The 20,689-nt window shown below is 38.8% G+C and overlaps 1 protein-coding gene across 13 annotated transcripts in view; it reads right to left on the bottom strand.

Moving 5' to 3' along the window:
• Positions 1-20,689, bottom strand: part of FMNL2 (formin like 2) — a 268,077-nt gene that overhangs the window by 135,972 nt on the left and 111,416 nt on the right. The window lies entirely within an intron of this gene.

Genomic DNA, 20,689 nt, shown 5'->3' with positions numbered 1-20,689 from the left:
ACAATCTATCCCTGAATCGAGAACACAATAACAAAAAACAAACTTCCTGAATACTTTTTATTGTTCCACAATCTTGTGGCTGCATTCAAAGGGATTACTTTATTGTGTTGCATAAAAGACCAGATGGCAGCTTGGGCTGGTAAAGCCCTGTGGTCCTTGTTTTCAGAATCATGGTTCAAGGCCAGGCTGAGGTGTTCATTCTTTGTTCTTTACCAAGGCATTGTTAGCAGCTGTGGCAAGTGACAAAGGCTAATTTTGTGATGAGCACAAGGATATAAAAGTGACCTTCCTTCAGTCATGTTGTGATCTACATTAGTGTCCAGTTCCTTTCCTGAACTACAAAAAAGCTGCTGCAAAACAGGACTTACTTTTTCTCACTCCTTCAAGACCAAAACAGTATGTTAAAATTAATACAACATGAGCCACTGAGAGGCAACAGGAAATAACTACAGTTAAGAACAAAAAACAAGCTATTTTCCAGCAGCAGAGCACACCTAAATTTTCTGTCCGCAGATTTCTAGGAAACAGGCTCTAGGGTGTGTATCCTTCAACTGTGTGCACTGGACTCTGCTGTGCTTTCTCTTCACGTCCATTCCCTGCACTCCTAAACTGGCTAAGCCTGGATGGCAGGCCAGGGGGACATGACCCCAGCTGGCTGAACTTAGTACACCCACTCAATATGTTCTGGATGTCAACACTTTCTGTTTTCTACAAAGCAGTGTTATCCTTCTCCGGGAAGGCTATAAGCATCTGGAAGAGAGCCAAAATACTAGAGTAGCCATCTAATCTCAGCATTTTAAAGTCCACCCACTCAGAAAGAGTAAAGCTCACGAAAACTAATGTAAACAGAGCTTCATTGCTAAGGACTAAACTCCTCTGTAACATGAGGTAACACAAGGGGATTCATTTAGTTCTCCAGTTTAAAACAAAATAAAGTTTATCTGTAGATTGACTGAACTGATTCAGCTTTTTGCATCCTTTTGTCCTCCAAGAGTTTTCATAGAAATTCAGTTACAAGTGTAAATCACCCACAGTTCCATGCTGGAAGATGGTCACTACCCAAATCCCTTTTAGAAGAGGGGGGTATCTATTCCCACCCCTGCCATTTTAGTTCAGAGTTGGATCCCTAAAGAACCTATTTTCCATTTCCACTTACAGGACTGAAATCTCTCAAGAACAGCTCCCAAGATTTCAGAACAACTCCATCTGAATTCTAGTGCTGATTCAGCCTTGAACCTGAACTTTGTGCATCCCAAAGGCAGCCTCCTCAGCCCATCTGCATTCAGAGCTAACATGAAGGTCCCTGCCAAGGTATTTTGAAACATTCCGAACATCTGATTTTACAAACTGTTGTTTAGAAAAATTCTCTGGAAACCTGAAATTGAAATCTGTTTCCTCACTGTTATTTCCTCTTCTTCTCACATGCATGCTAAATGTCATATCTTTCCATTAATGGGAAGTTCTACTGAAAAAAATTAAGGCACAATATGCCTCTGATTTAGTCTGGGAGGATAATTCTCATTGCTAGATACCTTCCATTCTTTAGCAAAAGCATGGAACAGCTTGATGATGAACAGCATGGAATTATATAGATAAAAAACGATGGGTCAGTTTTGGGCCTTGACAGTGTCTCTTTAAACTTGGTAAAAATAAATCCCTATTCAAGTTATAATATATGCAAACTACATCATCACCTAGATCCTCATTGACTGGCTAATCAGACATTTAAATTTTCACTCTCATTTTCCATTAAAAACCATATAGCCAGCGTGACATCAATAGTAAATAGTAATAATTCACCAGTTAAAAGGGATCGAGTTGATATAAGGAGCTAAGAAGTTCCATTGTGTATCATATAACATCATAATATATTGTGCTATCAGTTTCTCAGATTGCAGTTTAAAAATATCTTTCTCTTTTTGAGGAAAAAAATTGGATTTTCAATTATTCTCTGCAGCTTGAAAACCAACTGCAAACTTTTCATCCAGAGACCTTGGATGTTAAGTTTCCAAGCCATAGGTGGGCTAAATTCTGCCGTATCTTCAACCTATGCAATTTTAGATAGGGCAGATTTAACACTTGTGTATCTGGGAATACAAGGAAGGGTCACATCATTATACCAACTATTTTTAGGGGGACTTTCTCATTGATTTGTATGGGGAATTCTGCTTTAAAAAGTTATGGGATAATATGGCCCAATGTTTTAGTACACATTAGTCTCATTAGCTGCCTCTTCATCTAGGAAATCTGTTGGCAGCAGTACATCAGAGGAACACAACATTAACACATTTGGGGTTTACATCATGAGCAAAATCCACACCTCAGATCCACACAGATTTCAATTCTGATAATTTTGTTCTTTCTACATGTATGACATTCCCAAACGGAGAGCAGACTGTTGGAGTGGGGCTCTTCCAGGGGAATCTAAGAGCAGATCTCACTATTTTTGCCTAGCATATCTCACTATTTAGATTATATTAAGTCTATTTGATTAGCAAAATAGATCGTCAAACATATGTATGACTATACTATATATATAGTATACACTATATACTGTACATATATATATAGCTGACAGTCTAATCAGTTCCAGTGTCCATAAATAATGGCCTCATAATGGGAAGTCTTTTACTTTTTGATGGATTTGGTGGTTTGCTTGCTTGTCCCATGGACAAAGAAAATCGTTGTTTTAAAAGTGTATTCGACTGCAGCCTCTTATACATAAAAATGCACAAATGTATTAGTGGGATATATAAGCACAGGTTCAGTATTATGCAGAGAAAATGTGCAAAAAGGCTAATCTTCTGAACCTCACTTCCTTCCTAAACAAATTGGTGTTGCTATAGACCTGCCAGCTTTCACACCTAAGATATCAGACTGTCTCCCTGCATGGAGGAGAATTTCACAGAAAGGTTCCTTCTTGCTATCAGCACTTAAGGAATCACTTTTATGTTTCAATGAAAGAAAAAGGGGCCAGGACTGGTAAAGCTCTAAACTCTCCTGAATGCTGGGACTGTAAAAATGTCTATATTCAAATAATCACTGACTTACTGACATTGAGGTGAAGTATCACAGTGGGTTAAAGCACCAAGGAGACAGGGTAACAAATTAAAAGCAGTTGGATGGATTCATTCTAGTTTGTATCAGAGAACTTCCACACAGTTCAGTAGCATTTTTCAGTCTTGCTTAAGGGAGGCCCCAGGACTGGAGCAGCATATGTGAAGTTCAAAACTGAGCTGTATCAGCAGCAGAGCTGTACAAAGGAAGCTTGCAAAAACATGCCTGCACTCGGGTTATCTCATTTATTAGTCCCTGATTTTCATATAAATGAAAAGTCTCAACAAAAATTTAAAACCAAATAAACACAGTAATGAAAAAATATGTAACTAAAAATATAAGTATCTCTTCTGAAGTGCAATAAACTGCTGCTCTCATTAGTCATTAAGTTTTATCATTTTGAAAGAAACCTTCTTTAATAAATCATATAATCCCATTTCTTTTCCAGGAATTATATTAATATATAACCAGCAAACATGATAGAGAGGTATTAATCAATTACTCCTCCTGAAAGGTCCTAATGCATTGCTAAGTCATCTTTAGTAGTTACCCTAAAATATTAGAGATGATATTGCAAGTCCTTTAGGGAGTGTGTTCGAGTGAAAGGATTTGCACACACACACTCACACACTGTACCTACAACTGACAAAATCAAGATTAAATGTCAGAGCTGACAGACACTATCAGAACTGCACGTCATTAAGGAGTGCATGAGCAGCAAGAAGGTTTTCCCACCTAAAATTGTGATTGAGAGCAACCACTGCTAATTCCTCACCATGACAGGACAGAATAATCTACATTCCAAGGGCCTAATTCTCATCCCACTTCACACCACTGTGACTCCATTGACTTCAATGGAATTATTCCTCATCTGCACCAGTGTTAGCGAAAGAAGAATCAGGTGCTTGGGATTTTCACTATCATTTTAACAGTCAATTTTGAAAAAGAACTGTTTGCTTGGACCTTGTAAACTAGATTCAGATTTTCAATGTCAAAGCTTTGCCCCTTATTCCAAAAATTGCATATCTGCAAGGGCTCCCTATCACTACCTGGTATTTCTTAATATGAGGTTATTTCTCCATATCGTCAGTGTAACTTCTCAATGCCTTACCGTTGGTATTGAGAATGGTATTGTCTGTTGAATTTTATCTCCATATCTTTGGTTTTTATCCTCAGTGTCTGCAATGATGTTCTACACTAGACTCTTTTCATCTTCATCTGCATTGCAGTCATTGTAGCCTGAATCATTTTAAGCTTTTATTAATATCTGGTGAGTTCTTACAAAGTAAATCCAGCATTACTTCATAAGTCAAATCCGTACTTCCCAACTATGTGAAACTGAACAAAGCAAGCCTCCTTCCTGGCTAGTGAAAACCTGAAAGCAACATACAGGCTCTTTAGTGGATCCAGGTTTATTTTTTGGCATTAAATCAGTCTTCTCAGAAACTAGAATCAGAAGAAACTAATCAAAGGCACCAAATTGCAAAAATAACAAACGCAGTATGGAAAGCAGTATGTGTGAGCAGTTGCGTGTATACAGTATGTGTATATTGACTTCAACATTGTTCATTTTCAAGTATATGGATTTTTATTTGTAAATGTTCCTTTAAACTTTCCTTTTATCAGTGAATTTAGTGTGTATGAAAAGAGGCAGATTTACAACACTAGAGACTGAAATCCTCTCTTCACAGAACAGGTGAGGCCTGACCATCTGCAGTTCATGCTTCCATTCACTGCTCCAATCCTAGTCCAGAGGGACCTCCTTTAAGGTTTGAGCAACCAATTCAGCCTCCTGTCTATTCAGTCTTTGACTTCTTTAATGAGATTGCCTTGATGGTGTCAGTTGAGGCAGTGGCTTTGTGATGCGACACCAGTCCTCTAGGAACTAAAGTCAGACCTCCTAGCTCAAATGATGTAGGCTACTTGTAGCTGGTATCAACTTTCAGTTACTCCTGATCTGGTCTGCACTTGAACTGGTGACCTAGTGGGAAAGACTCTCCTATTCCTTTACCAGCTCCCTGAACTAGTCAATCCCCTATTAAATGTTTTATCTGCAACTGTGACATCTGCCACTCCCACACCAATTATATAACTGCTCTTTAAGGGGACTGCAATGTAGATTCCCAAGAGACTTTTCTCCCTCCTGTCATACACCTGCATAGCTCCCACTGATGTTTAATATAAACTGTAAGGGAACAACTGACCCCCAATATTTTACAAAATTTAACATTTGGAGAGCGCTCTTCATTCTAAATGACCACAAAGCACTGTGCAAAATAAATAAATATATCAACCATTTCACCCATTGCCAAAATGCAGCCAGTATGGCAGCTATTCAAGGTCCAATCCTTTCACTGGATTAATGGCAAACATCGATTTGACTTCAGTGGGTGTGAGACTGGGCCCTAAATTGCAGACCAACATTTCAGTCAGGTGTTTTCCAATGTGAGGCTATCTAATATGGAAGTTTGATAAACCTATTGTTTTTTGTTGTTGGTTTGTTGTGTGATTTTTAACTCCTATGAATCTAAGATTCCAATATTTATAAAGAGCCTGGGGACAGGAAAGCATCCTGATCATATTGTTTCCAGCACATCAGTCAGATGCCAGAAATGTGCAAACAATGGGGGTCACTCCAAGACCAGTGAGCATACTTTGCATGTGTGACGTGGACTGATATAACTGAACCGTGGAAAATGAAAAGTCAATAAGCTAGAATATTGTGGACTGAGAAAGAAGCCAAAGTTCCCTTCTCCACAGTGTGAACTCTAAGATCTTTGTCGCGATGCACATTCACAGCTGATATGGAGAGGCAGCTCAGGTCACTCTTGCCATAACTACTGCATTGTCAATATTCCCGCTCTGATCCCCCCCAATAGTAGCATGTCTCGCTCTCGCTCTCTCTCTCTCTCTGACAGAAAGGTACCTGCCTACCTGTGATATAATTTTGTAACAATGTAATATCGGTTTTACCCTCCTCCCTGAGGCTGATAGCCCTAGAGACTGCAGTGAAAGTACATCACAACCCCACCACATGTGCCTCAGCCCTGCTCTGGGGGAACCACACGTGGAGAGGAGAGGAGAATCTTTTCTGAGATTTCTATCAAACACGTCAGTGCCAAATATAGTTGGGTTTTTTCAGATGTGGAACTCTCTCTCTCTCTCTCTCTCAGTTGAGAAGTACCTTGAGAATCCCAAACTCACTTCATACAAGCCACCAGATGGCAATAGCATTTGGTCACCTCTGAACTGCACTGAGTTGAGCCGGTGACCTAGATGTGAAAGCCTCTTTATTCCATTCCCATTACTGTCCCCTACTGTGATAATTTCTAAGTAAAACAGCTCTCATTTACCCGGGTAGGGGGACAAGGAAAAAGCCTGTACAATTAGCATCAACATCTGCCTACTAAAGTAACCCCGGATATTCTTGCAAGCAATTAAATTTAACTTAACCTTCTGTACTACTTGACTTTGCAATCCCTGACCCAGTGTTTTTATTTAGAAAACCTAAAGGCAACTGTAGGAATTCTAAAAGTTTGTTAACTTTATGCAGCGTTCGTAATAGCCTGAAATTAATGTACACATTGCCCTAATCCTTTTTTTTAAAACTGGTCTTTGATCTAAAACTGATGCTATCAGTGTATGAGTTCTCTCCCCTCTTAACCATGCTCTGATTTTCTGTAAGGAACGGATTAAAAACAGCGTAATCAACCCCTCTTTTACATTCAATGACTTGTTGACAACTGAGTCTTTAGTTTTTCAGAACATACTTTATACACTAGGTCAAAGCCTGAGGCTGAAATCTGAAATATACTAATACAAAGGTCAAAGGGCTTTTAGCTTGAGTTTAGCAGAACACCCGCGATACAAAGGAAAGAGTGATGATATGAAGTAAAGAGTGACAAGTTGCTACTGTATGAAAAACTGCTGCACTGTGGTCCACCACCAGCTCCTCATTCCAACTGCATGTGGACAAGCTCGTTAGTATAGCTTGCGGTTTCCACATAAATCACATGACTGCTTCATTGTCCAGCAAGCTAGAAGACAGCTTTGTATTTCTCCTTTATTTAATTTTCTCATGATGCTTCAAAATAATTTACACAACTGTCTCTGAAAAGAAGTGACAATGAGGATGCAGCTAGAGATCTGGGTTTTCACAAACACAACAGGACCAGTAAGTGATTGAGAGCCTGAAATTAACAACTGTTTTCATTGCTGAGAAACAAATATTATCACAGACATTCTTTGGAGACTCCAAAAGGAATCAGTAGCATCACAGCTGTCGTGTGTGCCTCCTATCCCTCCATGTTTGTTTTTTCAGAGAGGTAAAAGTACAAGCACCTGTGATTCAGAAAACACGTTAGGTTTAAAATACCTGACCTATGAGGAAAGGCTGAAAAAACTGGGTGTACTTAGTTTTGAGAAAGGACGACTATGGGGGGACCTGATAAACAGTCTTCAATATGTTAAGGGCTGTAATAAAGAGGATGGGGATCAATTGTTCTCCATGTCCACTGAACGGCAAGAAGCAACAGGGCTTAATCTGCAGTAAGAGACATTTAGGTTAGGTATTAGGAAAAGCCTTCTAACTATAAGGATAGTTAAGCTCGAGAATACACTTCCAAGGGAGGTTGTGGAATCCCCATCAATGGGGGTTTTTAAGAACAGGTTGGAAACATAATTGCCAGGGATGGTCTAAGTTTATTTGGTCCTGCCCCAGCGCATGGGGCTGGACATGATGACTTCTCGAGTTCCCTTCCAGCCCTACATTTCTATGGTTCTAAGTGTACACTACGATGCCAGCAAGAATGACTACAACTCTGTGAATAAATGTAATATTTTTTCTGCGGCTTTCAAAACCAGCTTTCAAAAATTTTTCTGCAGCTTTGAATTTTATATCCCTGCATTGAAGGGAGCAGAGTTAAAGGTGTACTGAGTTGGGCTACTGCCTGAAGTGCCTCAGTAGCAGGGCACTGGAATTGGGGTTGGAAATAAATATTAAAAATATAAATATAAATATAAAAATACTTAACTTCAAAGCTCTTTACAAACGTTAATCCCCACAACACCCACAGGTAGAGTAAGTATTATTTTCAGCATTTTACAGGTGGAGACACTGAGGCAGAGATTAAGAAACATGGCCAAAACCACAGGAGTGAGTGGGAAAGGTAGGATTACAGAATCCAGGTGTTTCTAGTTCCTGTCCTGTGTTCAGATCACCTAGACCACCACTCACTCGTGAGAGGAATTTCCCAATGGAAGAATAATATTTGAAAGTGAGTTCTTTTGAAAATCTACCAAAAAAAAAAAAAAGAAAGAAAAGAAGTACTTGTGGCACCTTAGAGACTAACAAATTTATTTGAGCATAAGCTTTCATTAGCTACAGCTCAATTCATCGGATGCATGCAGTGGAAAATACAGTGGGGAGATTTTATATACACAGAGAACATGAAACAGTGAAACCGTGAAACCTTTCAGAGTAGCAGCCGTGTTAGTCTGTATCTGCAAAAAGAAAAGGAGTACTTGTGGCACCTTAGAGACTAACACATTTATTTGAGCATAAGCTTTCGTGAGCTACATCTTACTTCATCGATGCATCCGATGAAGTGAGCTGTAGCTCACGAAAGCTTATGCTCATATAAATTTGTTAGTCTCTAAGGTGCCACAAGTCCTCCTTTTCTTTTTTCTGAAACCTTTGAAAATCTAGGTACTTATTGTGGTGCCTAAATTGGCAGCTGAGCTATTTTGAAAATCTGGACCGAGGCTTCTAAATGCTCATGTCTAAAATCTCTTAGAATGCTGTTTGATGAAGACAAAAAACTGTTTCCAATTCAACAGAAAAGGAAACACATCACGGGAGATGTGAAAAAGAGAATTCATAATGGATTTTCCACATTTCCGTATTTTGTCTAGGATTTTACCTTGCTTGCATAGCGCTAGCTAAACAGAAGGCGCACTATTGGTTACAAAGTGTTTGTCTAAAACTGCTTTCTATTTAGTAAATGCAAAAATTGTCACTATGAACCACATCTATAGTGGTGCTGCACACTGGAAACTCCTTTTAACTTCAATGGCTGCCTCTTGAGCTCAGCACTTCACAGGATTTGTCTGTAGGGTTGCTCTCTATTATGCGATGATAACAGTGTAGAGAATATAACTTCAGCTTTTTCAGGCTGGATATAATCAGTGAGAAATATCCACTGCAAATTTGCATTGTTATCTCAGAACAGAAATCTCTCTCTTCAACTTTGTTTTCTGATCCTGCAACTGGATCTATACAGGTGGATGGATCTTTACACAAAGTTCAATCAGCACAGATGATCACGTGACTGAAGGCAACTGGAGTTTTGCCATTATCGTCAATGGGGAGCAGGGCCATAACTTGAACATGGTGCCCAGACTGTATAGCTCTGGCCCTGGCAATGGCAGTTTATACTACTGACTAGTAACACTGCTCTTAGGTTCTCTCTCTTATTACATTGAGAGCAGTAAGCAAAAGCATATTAAGTTTGCTGCTGCTGGGAAGTGAAGATCCCTCTGACATTTGTTTTCCGAAGTTTCATCTGTGGAAAGTCTTGAACATTTTGGTGGTCGATGATTATTCCTACCACATCGCTGTTTATTCCATTCAAAAGTTAAGACTCAGCCTACTATATTTCAGATTTTAGAACTGCTGAAGCCTCACTAATTCACTGATTAAAAGAAAGCTTCAAAGCCCCATTTCATTTTCAGTTCAGTAGCTGAATTGCCCATTCTAAATAATCACTCCAAGTAAACCTCACAGTTTTATTAAGTCATTCAAATGAACTCTCTCCTGATAAGGCAAACCACATAATCCAAAATTAAAGGCATTTTAGTGAACATCTGAGAAAGAGAAGCAAAGTATCCCAAGAAATCAAAGATGTAAACCAAAATGTTTGTGGCTCAGTCAGCACAGAGAGTTTTGATTAGTCCTCATGATCTCAACAGCTTTTAGCCAATAGTTCACACCCACTGTTCTTTCACAAAATTGCATTAGCACTGAAAGCAACAGCAGTCCCAGCTCTCTGCCAATGCAAGATGTTTCCTTGGCTTGTGGAGCAGACCAGCTCTTATTGACCATGATCCCAAAACAACTGTAATGCAAAACATCCCTCTAGCTAGACTCCAGTTCACACTTTAGCAGCAAGAGAGATCATAAATTCAGTGTATTTCCTCCTAGAGAAGGATAGTCTCTTCACCAGATGTTCATTGATGATGGTTTTCCTCATTAGAAACCAGGATCAGGGATGAAAACCCATCAGTGTCAGCTTTGTAATTCATTCAAGAAGGTCGAAGAATTAAAACTGGAACAGCCAATGGCCTCATCCCAAACCCCCGAACTGAATTGCAACCACTGACCCCTCTTCCCCGTCCATGATCTTAAAAATAGGGAGATTTCTTAAGGCAGATAGAGTCAAAACATTAAGGATGCAAATAGAGATCGCTATGTGAAATGGTTTAGAACACAAACTGTGGGCAGTTTGCAAAGAAGACAGTATTGTTCTGAGTACATTGTATGAGAATGAGAAATGGCAACAGTGTAGCATTAGAGATTTTTTTTATTTTTGACACAGCCATGCATTGTTTGACACACTGTTTATTGTAGAATTTCCCTGCTCATTCCAGACATTTATACATCTTTTAGGATAATCTGCTGACACACATTGGTACAAAACAGATGCATCTGAAATCTGATAGTTATTACAAATGTTTAAGGGTTTGGTTGATATGTTAACCATTGCTGGAAAGAAGCTTCACTGTACCTACAAGATCAGACAATTCCCCAGCACGCTCCATTTCTGTACCATTGCTCACTCATTACGTGATGAAAACAGGAGTCAGTGCACTGTCTGTAGAATAATATTGTGTGAATAGATTTTTTTATCAACCTTAAAAAAAGTAAGCATGGCAGAGGCTGCAGAGAAACACCTGCACTCTGTGCATGCAACTGGATTGTTAAAATCTTGGTTCATGAGAAACTAAGAACTATCAATTCAGAGGCCAAGAAGGCATAAATCTAATCTATATAATAAACTGGAGCAGTAACTGCAAGTCAATTGATTCAATGGGAGCAGGATCAGGCCCAATAAATATCTGCAATCAATTTGTACTCTAGTTTAAAAGCCAAATCCTGTAGTAAAATATGCAGAGCTATTCCCTAGAGACGTGCTACTTCATAAGCACTGACTGCAGTCAAGTCGAATGTCTTGCTTCATGTGCTCACTACATTGCACCCCTTCTCAATCATTGCCAGGAGCAATAAATCCCCCCTCCCCCGCCCCCAAAGCTGCTGCAGCTCTGGTAGCTAGACAAGGATTCTGGAAGAGACTGACAGCTGGTCTACACTACACCCCCCGAGCAACAGAAGTTACGTCAACCTAAGTGCTTTCCACACCGGCGCTACACAGCTTCCACCTCTCGCGGAGGTGGAGTAATTATGCTGACGGGAGAGCACTCTCTCATCAGCATAGCACATCTTCACCAGCACTGATGCAGCTGCGCTGCTGTAATGCCTGAGTGTAGACTTGCCCTGAGAGTAGCTGTGTTAAGGCCCAGACAGGGATATTTTTTAATGCTGCTCTTAGCCATCACAGTAGTGAATAGAAAGTGAGGTAGTCTCTAAGATAGCCAGAGCTCAAAGTAAGTAGGAGAAACACCATGAATTGCATCCAGAAGCAGAAGGAAAAGAAATACAATTCATGGACCACAGGAATAAGGTGTCCACAATGACCCACTTCTATTAAATGTGGGATCTGCTGTCTTCTACATTAGCTAAAGCTTCCTCAAAGGCAGCCCTAAGTAAAAAACATTGCCGTGACCCAATCCGCAGTGATCAAGAACTAGTTGCAACCTGTCACATAACCAAAAATTTTAAAAAAACAGTTCAAGCAATTTCTGTTAGTCGGAAATCCAAGAAAAGTCAGGATCACGAATTATCCCAAGGATGCATCTTCACTAGAAAAGAAAGTGTTTTCTTATCACATTAAATAACATGTGGTAACTAACACAAATCCAATTGGTTAGTCTCTAAGGTGCCACTAGTACTCCTTTTCTTTTTACAAATCAAAGTGAGGACAAGGCAGTTTGCAATTTTCACACATGTTAGCAGGTCAAGATAAAGAGTATGGGGTGCCTCGGGTATACCTTGACCTACTAACACATGTTAAAATATGTCTTGTTTTATTAGGATTTTCTCTGGTGTTAGTTACCACCTGTTAACTACCATATAGTAAGGACACACATTTTTTCATAGTGAAGACATGGCCCAAGACAGTGGACCTCACTGGGAAGAACCAGGCACACTTCACCAATCATATTCCACATCAGTAATATGGACTGCTTAATCAGGGCTTGGAAAAAATCCACACACCCACTTAACCCATAAAACATGTTGAACATGAAAGGGAGACCCCTAAGGACCTTGGGGCAGATGACCAACTACCCATCACCATCCTCTGAAACTTCTCAGAAAGAAATACAGAGCCACAGAAGGTCAACGTCACATGCTTTGTCAGATCCCACAAATCAACATTGTATGGTTATTTTGTATTTCTCCGTTGCTTGTAATGAGCTCAGTGTTATATAAGAGAGAGACAATAAAATCAACAAGGATACTCAAAATTTGTCCATTGCAGAAGGAAGTCATTGTAATGCTGGTTCGATACTATGCACAGGACTGAAACTATATTGATAGGGATCCAAGAAGTGATCCAGGATAAGGATTAACACAAAATGTACTGACAAGAATGCAGATGACATTTCTCCCGTGCCGTGCCCTTCATGGCCATGACTCCACTTGCCCAGCCATGACCTTCCCAATAAACATAATTTGTTGAAGACAGCAATATACCCATACTTCCTGGTAATAAATCTGTGATATCCCAGGACACAATGCCATGTGCTACCTACTGCAAAGCAATGGTTTATTATCATATATTTGGAAGGACTATGAAGCCAAAAAGCCATCGTATAGGAATGTGACTTTTTAAACGTATTTGGAGACTGATTTTGAGGCAGTTTCCTTCTGTTGACATGGAATTCATTTTATCACTGCTAAATACATACCCTTTTAAAACAACTGTGACCTTGTTGCCACACCAGACTTATATAACCATAAGCACAGAGCAGAGAAATCCATTCAATTCCAAGGCACACGGTGAGATCATATAACCTCACAATTACACAGAGATTTAATTGCTAAACTGAACCATTTCTTATTGATGAATTTTCTCTGTAATAAGCACATGGTTCAAGGGTTAGCGATACGCAGTCTGGATAGTGACAGAGTAATTACCTTAACAAGAAACAATGGGAAACAGAGAGAAATAAGCAGTAATCTTCATGCTCTATTAAACTAAGAGTGAAGAGCTCACATATTTCATATTCTTTAAGTATAGCAAATTCACTAAGACCAAGGCTGGAAAAAGCAGTGTCACTGGGAGTTTTTTTTTTTAGCAGACAGATAAAAAGGAGGGTCAAATTCTAGCCTTGAATATGTATGTGGGGCTCCTACAGACATGAATGGGAACACTGGGCCTGTGCCCAAGGCCAAAATGCAGGCCAGAAAATATTTAATCTAACAATTTTCCTAATTTTTTGCAAAAGATTCTACTTAAAGGAACAATCTCTTTTTCATTTAGACCCAATTTATAACTTTCATAAAGGAAGCTAAATTCCTGGTGGCATCTCTGGATGACATTTTACTTGTGGAGGTTTTTTTTAAATATTCTAATACTCTAGCTTTCAGGGAGCCACATATTCAACTGGGTCTCAGCCTGGTCTCTATTTGTGTATACACACATAAAAACAGCTGTAATCTGAAATCACTAACACCAGCACTTGCTCATGCAGGTGACAGAATTTACACATGCAAAAATCCAGTTCTCCATATGGATTCTGGGGATGTAAATTCTTTTACCTGCTTATGGAGGTGTTAATGCTCAATCTAGTTGTAAAAAGAAAAGGAGTACTTGTGGCACCTTAGAGACTAACCAATTTATTTGAGCATAAGCTTTCGTAAAAAGATTACAACATTGCTATCATCAGTGAAGCTCCTCCAACGTAAAAAATAGTGGAAGAATAAGTGTGACAAGGCTCTTTCAGCCAGCAGTGTTTTTAATACTGTCTGTTATGTAGACACATGCATGCACACTCTATTGAAGTGTTACTAGTTGGAAGAGAAAAATGTATACACTTTTCATAAAAGATTCTATAACAATGATTCTATAACTACAAAAATAAATAATGTTTGATTCTTGACAATTCATCGTTAGTCTAGGTGAAATGAAAAAAGCACTCTCTCTCGTATGTATGGATTATATATAATATAAAATAATTATACTTAATTATCTGTATATAAATTATTTATGTTTAATATAACTATATAATATACAATAGTAAGGACTACTTTGTGTGGTAACAATATAAAATTAAGCTGGATTAATTTTAATAGTTTTATACACACACACACACACTTACTTATTATTTATTTATTATTTTGGTACCGTCAAAGAGTGAGCCTTTTGCATTAAATTAAATCTATGTTCATAATCCACCAAACATATGCTCTCTCTCACACACACAGACACACACAAACCTGTGTGTTGTGATAATTATATAACTGCCAAGAAAGAATTTTTATTAGGTTTGCAAGCCAATCACATGAAGTCTTAGTGCTCAGATCACATAAGCATAATAAATAGGCTGCTGTCTAGAAGATTCCATTACATAGCTACTTTCTAAGTTTACTGCTAAGTACATATTTGAAATGGACACTGGTTAAAAAAGACATTTCCTGTGGCTATTTCATTTTAGTATATTAAAGGGTATGGAGAAAACAGCTTATATTGGCTGCTTTTCTGATTATTGAGGGTATTAAAACTCAACAAAAATCTTCACTTAAGTAATGTAACGGTCAGAATACACCAAGAAAAGTAAATGAACTCAGACACTTTAGTTTTTATGCCTCCCATTGATTTCAGTGAGAGGTCTAATCATAGAACAATGTCAAGGTTCAGTTTTCTGGGCAAAATTCTGCCCTTCAGTTTACACCCATGAAAATGTACGGAAGTCAGTGGGTCAGCATGGGTGCAAATGAAAGCAGAATTTGGTCCCATCTTTAACCCTTCCCCTAATGGAGTACACTCCCCTCTTAACTGTATAGTAATCTCATAGTGAGTGAGAATCTCCATTGCATGTCTCACACTGGGCAGCAGAGAGAGTTGGGAGGATTATAAAAGTAAAGAAGTGCTCTCTTGGGAAGCTGAACAGAGTGATTTGCAACGAGGCTGAAAATGTCACTAACTTCTCCTGGTGCCTCCTTAACTTCCCTGGGTAGAACGCTAGTTTTCCAGACTACTCTTCGCTGAGTATCCAACATCTTACCCAATAAATGGGGAAGTTCCACCGCCCATGCTGAAGGGTCCAGTCATCTTCTCACGTCAGCACTAGCTCCTTTGCCCCACTCCATTTTTCTTCTCAGGTAAATTTTTTCTGCCCTCATCCACTCTCTCACTTACCAGAGTGGCCCAGCTGCTCTCCAGGTGGGAGCCACAGGAACAGCTCCCCAGTCATCCCGATCTGTTAACTATACCTCCCCTTTGAACCTTCCCTTTGAACAAGACATTCAGTTTAACGCAGCTTTAACATGCTTCTCGGATATGAATGTCACTGTGCGCCACATAAACAAACACCAAAAACAAAGAAACAGCATCATTCTTCCAAGGCTCTTCACATGTTCTCCACAATGGGAGTTCCGCATGTGGAACAAGTGCAGAATAAGTAACGCAGACGAAGCATCTGCAGATCCATGCTACAGATAGTAATAGAGATTTGTAGTGCAGATCTGAGAGGAAAAGTTTGCCTACACAACCACATTCAATGGATGCATGCAACTCCTACTAAATGTTATATGTATGTAAATCTACACATTATAAGTAGGGGGCTGCACACATATAACTGAGAGCATAATTTGGCTCCTCTACAATACCCAAGCACAACAAGGGGTTTATAGACAGTGTAGCAGCCCATCTCTGAATTTTCACTTCGAGGCTGATAAAATTAGACCAGCCAGCTTTGTATTACTTTCAAAGGGCAGGAATCCTGTGACATGTATCTTTCTGTTCTTGTGAGGTGGTACACAGATTGAAACATATAAGAATCCTACTTTATAAAGTTTCCTAACAGTAAGTTTTAATTCCTATTGGGTCACAAGAAGAGAGTCAGCAGGAAGAAAGGAGGGGCCAGCACCTTGCGCACAAATGTAATTATGCCAACATGCATGTCCCAGCAGCCATAAAATGGGCTACATACACAGACACCATTTTGAGACTATTCATGTACTTAACCCCTGATAAGAATTTTCAGTTGCAGAATTTTGGCAGGTCAAAATATAATCAAATCTTGCAAAATCCAGTTAAATCTTTTTCAAAGAATTATAAAAGGGCACCAGGCTACTCCAACTCTGACGACATGATGAGAGGAAGAGTGAATAAGCCATATCACTTACTTTGCTGAATAGATCTTAATACCCTTCCTAAACTTGTACTGAACTGGGAACAATGTTCAAATCTGAGATCTAATTAAGCTACAAGACCAAATCTAACCACAGATAACTTAACTGATTCTAACGTGACATTTACTTTGAAATGTTCCTGTACCTTTTTAAAAGAATAAATATATTTTCTATATTTTAACCATAGCTATCTCCAACACAGTGAATATTAACAATGGCCGCACCTTTGAACTGGAACTCTCAGACAATAGTATGATTAAGTAATTCCCCAGGGATTCTCATGATTACTAATTTTTGTATGGGAAGAAGAACACTTCAAACAAATTAATTGTATTTTGAACTAAAATTATGTAATTCGGCAAGATTTTAAATAAAAGTACTGCAAAATGCACATCGTGGTCTTGATTCTCATTTACACTAAATTCAGTGATGTCACTTGAGGCACGTTGCACATATACTAAGAAGAAGACTAAAGTCCTTGGTCTTGCAGTGTAAAGAGGCCCGAGTGTAAATGAGAATAAGTCCCTATGTGTTTAAGTGCCCACACTGTTCTACATGTGTGGCTAAAAAGAAACAACATTTTGCAAACTAATAATTTATGTAATGAAAAGTCAGCCTACCAGTAAAATTGGATTGGCCATGCCAGAGACCCTGTCTTTAAAAGGGTTTATTAAATAGGCTCTTGACATTGTTTGAACCTTCTTTGGCGCTACTCCCAGGTTGATAAACTAGCTAAGGAAACTTGGTATTTGTTGTGAATGAATTACATCTTATATATACATAACTAAAACATTGTATTATGGTATCAATAACTCCCTATGCCTAGGAAAGATATTTAGAAATTCTAATTGTAACCACTTTTAAAGATATAAAAAGTGATTAATCAATCCAATTTTGCTCTCAGACACAGCAGTGTAAATCGAGTAACTCTGTTGAATTCGGTAGTATTTGTCCAGATATTCAGCACAATTAATGAGGGCAGGATTTTCTTTTTTTAATCTTCAAACCACTTCGTAGGCAATCCTCAAACTACCCTTCTGAGATTGGTAAAGTAGTAGCAGTATCCTTCATTTTACAATAGGGAGTTAGTGGCAGAATCAAGATTAGCACTCAGGATAATTTGCATCTCAGCCCTGTGCTCAGTCCACTCACTCCTCTTTCCTTCTCTCCAGACCAAAAAGGCCCAAAATGATTATTTAGAAAAATTAATCTATTTTGAGTGACAAAGGCCCAAAAGCACTCAGAACTGCTATACTTTTTTTTTTGCAAGCCTGTAAATCGAAAAATAACAAAAGCAACTTATCTGAAATTTTATGTGTAAAAAAATTCAAACAAGAAAAGCTCCTGAATGCCAAGCTTCAAGCAGGAGTGAATATTTACCGGCAGTTATAAACTGAAGGTTTATAATGGAAACATTGACAGGTCCTTAAGTATAGGTGGGTTAGCAGGCATCGCAGTAATCCAACTGAAGAGGTGTGGGTGGAGAAGCCAAAATAAACCACAAATGTGTGACTTTCTGGCCGTAAGGAGAAACTCTCCGTAAAGCAAGCCTGCTGTCTGTGTTTTCTTTTTGTATAGCTGACCCTGGAGACTCTTCCTGCCTTACACTGTGTCTGGCTACTAAAGAGTCAGCAAAAAGGTATGACACATACATATATGAATTTTGCCCGCACCTGCAGCATATTCATAAACACATTAATGATCACGTGTGTTTATAAACTGCCCAGTGACCATGAAACAGATGCATGCAGTTTACTCTTTCACTTCACTGATTTGTGTGATTTGTGTGCATCCCTTTCTTTTTAAAAATCAAATTAATGTTCCTCTTGTGCCTCAGTTATTTGGCCACTCCTAGAAGTAGGATTTCAGATTTGATAGGCTAATCATCTGACACAGTTTGGCAACTCCTATGTTTTTTAGAACAGATAGAGTAGTAAATCCTAAGGATTGCTCTTTTGAGAGCACACTGAAGTATCCAGTGATGACCAGACAGTACATAGTAAAAGGTACAATATATTAGACATGTTACAAACATAGGGTTTAATCCTGCACTCAGAGAAGTCAATGGGAGTGTTGTTATTGACTTCAGTGGATACATGATCAGCCCCATCTTTTCTGTACATAGCAGAATGGAGCCCCATTTCATATTATTTCACCAGATTTTGTGGTTCAGAAAAAAACCAATATTTTCTGTTAAAAATTAAATAATACATAGAATTAGCAAGCAAAATAAATATTGAGAGGAAATAAAAATGTGAACTCTATTTGTATAACTGGTTCTGTATAATGCTACGCTTCTCATTATACCCATTAAAGCCTAATACTCATTTAGAGTTTTTGAAACATTCATAGCAACCCATCACTGACTAATTCTGCAGACATCTGGCAAGGTAACACTATGTCACTCCAAGGCTCCTTAACAAGGCTCTACTCTATTTGATGTTATTGAGGTCACTGGACCAACCCACTGGGATACACTGTTTGGTGGTGGAAAGTTCAAAGTAATTTAACTTCAAGTTTGTATGAAGTTTACTGACCAATACGATTTAAGAGAGGACTCTGAGCATCCTCCCCATTGACTGATGGAGTCCTGAATTCAAGAAGATGGCAGTTCTAAGCTAGCACTCAAGTTTTGTTTTATGGATCTGATCCTTTAAAAAAAATGGCTATGAAGCACGATACAAACTGCATAGGAGATTACTGAAAATAGGAAGTGTAAACCAGGTATCAAAATTAGAACTAGCTGTAGGAAAAATGATGAGTGTGTGTTTGTTACCTTTAACTACAACTGGCTCACATATACAACATACACACATTCCCAGTTGTTGCATATATGTACACATGCACATATTGCATATATGTGTTTGCATCAAATATGTATACACAATATCTATAGGTATGTATACATATATGCACAGAGACATATGGGCCAAACTCTGTCCCGGTTTACTTAGTTATACCCCATACAATCCTACTGATTTCCATGGAGTTGCATATAATGCAAATTAGCACAACATTTAGCCCTATGTGTGTCAGTGTAATGTGTTTTGAAAAAAATATTCTTTTCATATAATGACCCAAGTCTCCTTCCCACTGTAGTTGAAGAATGAGTCATTGGGAACAGAGCTAAAATCTCAACACAAGCCCTCTATTCACAGTCTCTATGGTGGTCTCACTAGAAAATGCACAGTGCGTGCTAGCCAGGCGATAAGTTTTTAACTGCACACATCTGGTTTCTGTGGAGGGAATGCACATGAAAATGCCTACTGTATAGAAATGCTATGTGATTGCTTGGTCCATTTAGCCTTTGGCTGATCTAAGTTATTCCCAAAGCTCTTCTTAAAGCAGAAACGTCTACGTGATCTGCCTTTTTGGTGCTACTGTTCTGCTTATTTCAGCAGATGAGGAATAAAGTAATGTGCCGGCAATTACTGTTTTGAGTTACTGTAGTCAGACAGCACTTGATGTGCCAACAAGTTATGAATGCCTCGATCTGTGTATAGAATTTGGATACCCCAAGACTTCAGCAATTCAATTGTGTTTAGGATTCCATGCAGTCACCCTGCCCTTTCTCTAATGCTACTACTTGATTTCCTTTTCCACCCCTTTTTTGACTAATGATCTTTTCTAAAACACATTCTTCCTGCTGTGTCTCATTCTCTCTAGTGCTTATGTCTCTGCTTTACTATTGAGCCTGTGGTAGCGGGCCTCCCATTAGAACAGCTCTGGAAGACACAGAGATGATGTGGTTCATTTGAGCTCACATCATTTTGCTTTACTTGAAAAACACACTGGATTGTGATTTTAAAGAACTGTTTGATTCCAAATAAACATGGTCCATTCCCTTCTGATAAATTCTGTCCCCGCTGAAACTCCCTTGTCCTTGCGATGTCCTCCTCTTTAACATGCTATGTCTAGCCTGTTTAATCCTCACTTGCAAGCTTCTTTTTAACCTTCTGCTCAGCCTCCCTATTCATTCACCAGCATGAGAAGGAAATTTTACAGCACTACAGATGTCAAGCTGAACAATACATTAGCCTTTACCTAGCACACATTATATTGCCAGACAACTCAGCATTAAATTTTAATGAAGAGTTA

This window comes from Chelonia mydas, chromosome 11 (assembly GCF_015237465.2).
Source record: "Chelonia mydas isolate rCheMyd1 chromosome 11, rCheMyd1.pri.v2, whole genome shotgun sequence".
NCBI classification, from domain to species: domain Eukaryota; kingdom Metazoa; phylum Chordata; order Testudines; family Cheloniidae; genus Chelonia; species Chelonia mydas.
Note: the sequence above shows the minus strand (reverse complement) of the source record. Positions and strands in the feature narration are given on the sequence as shown.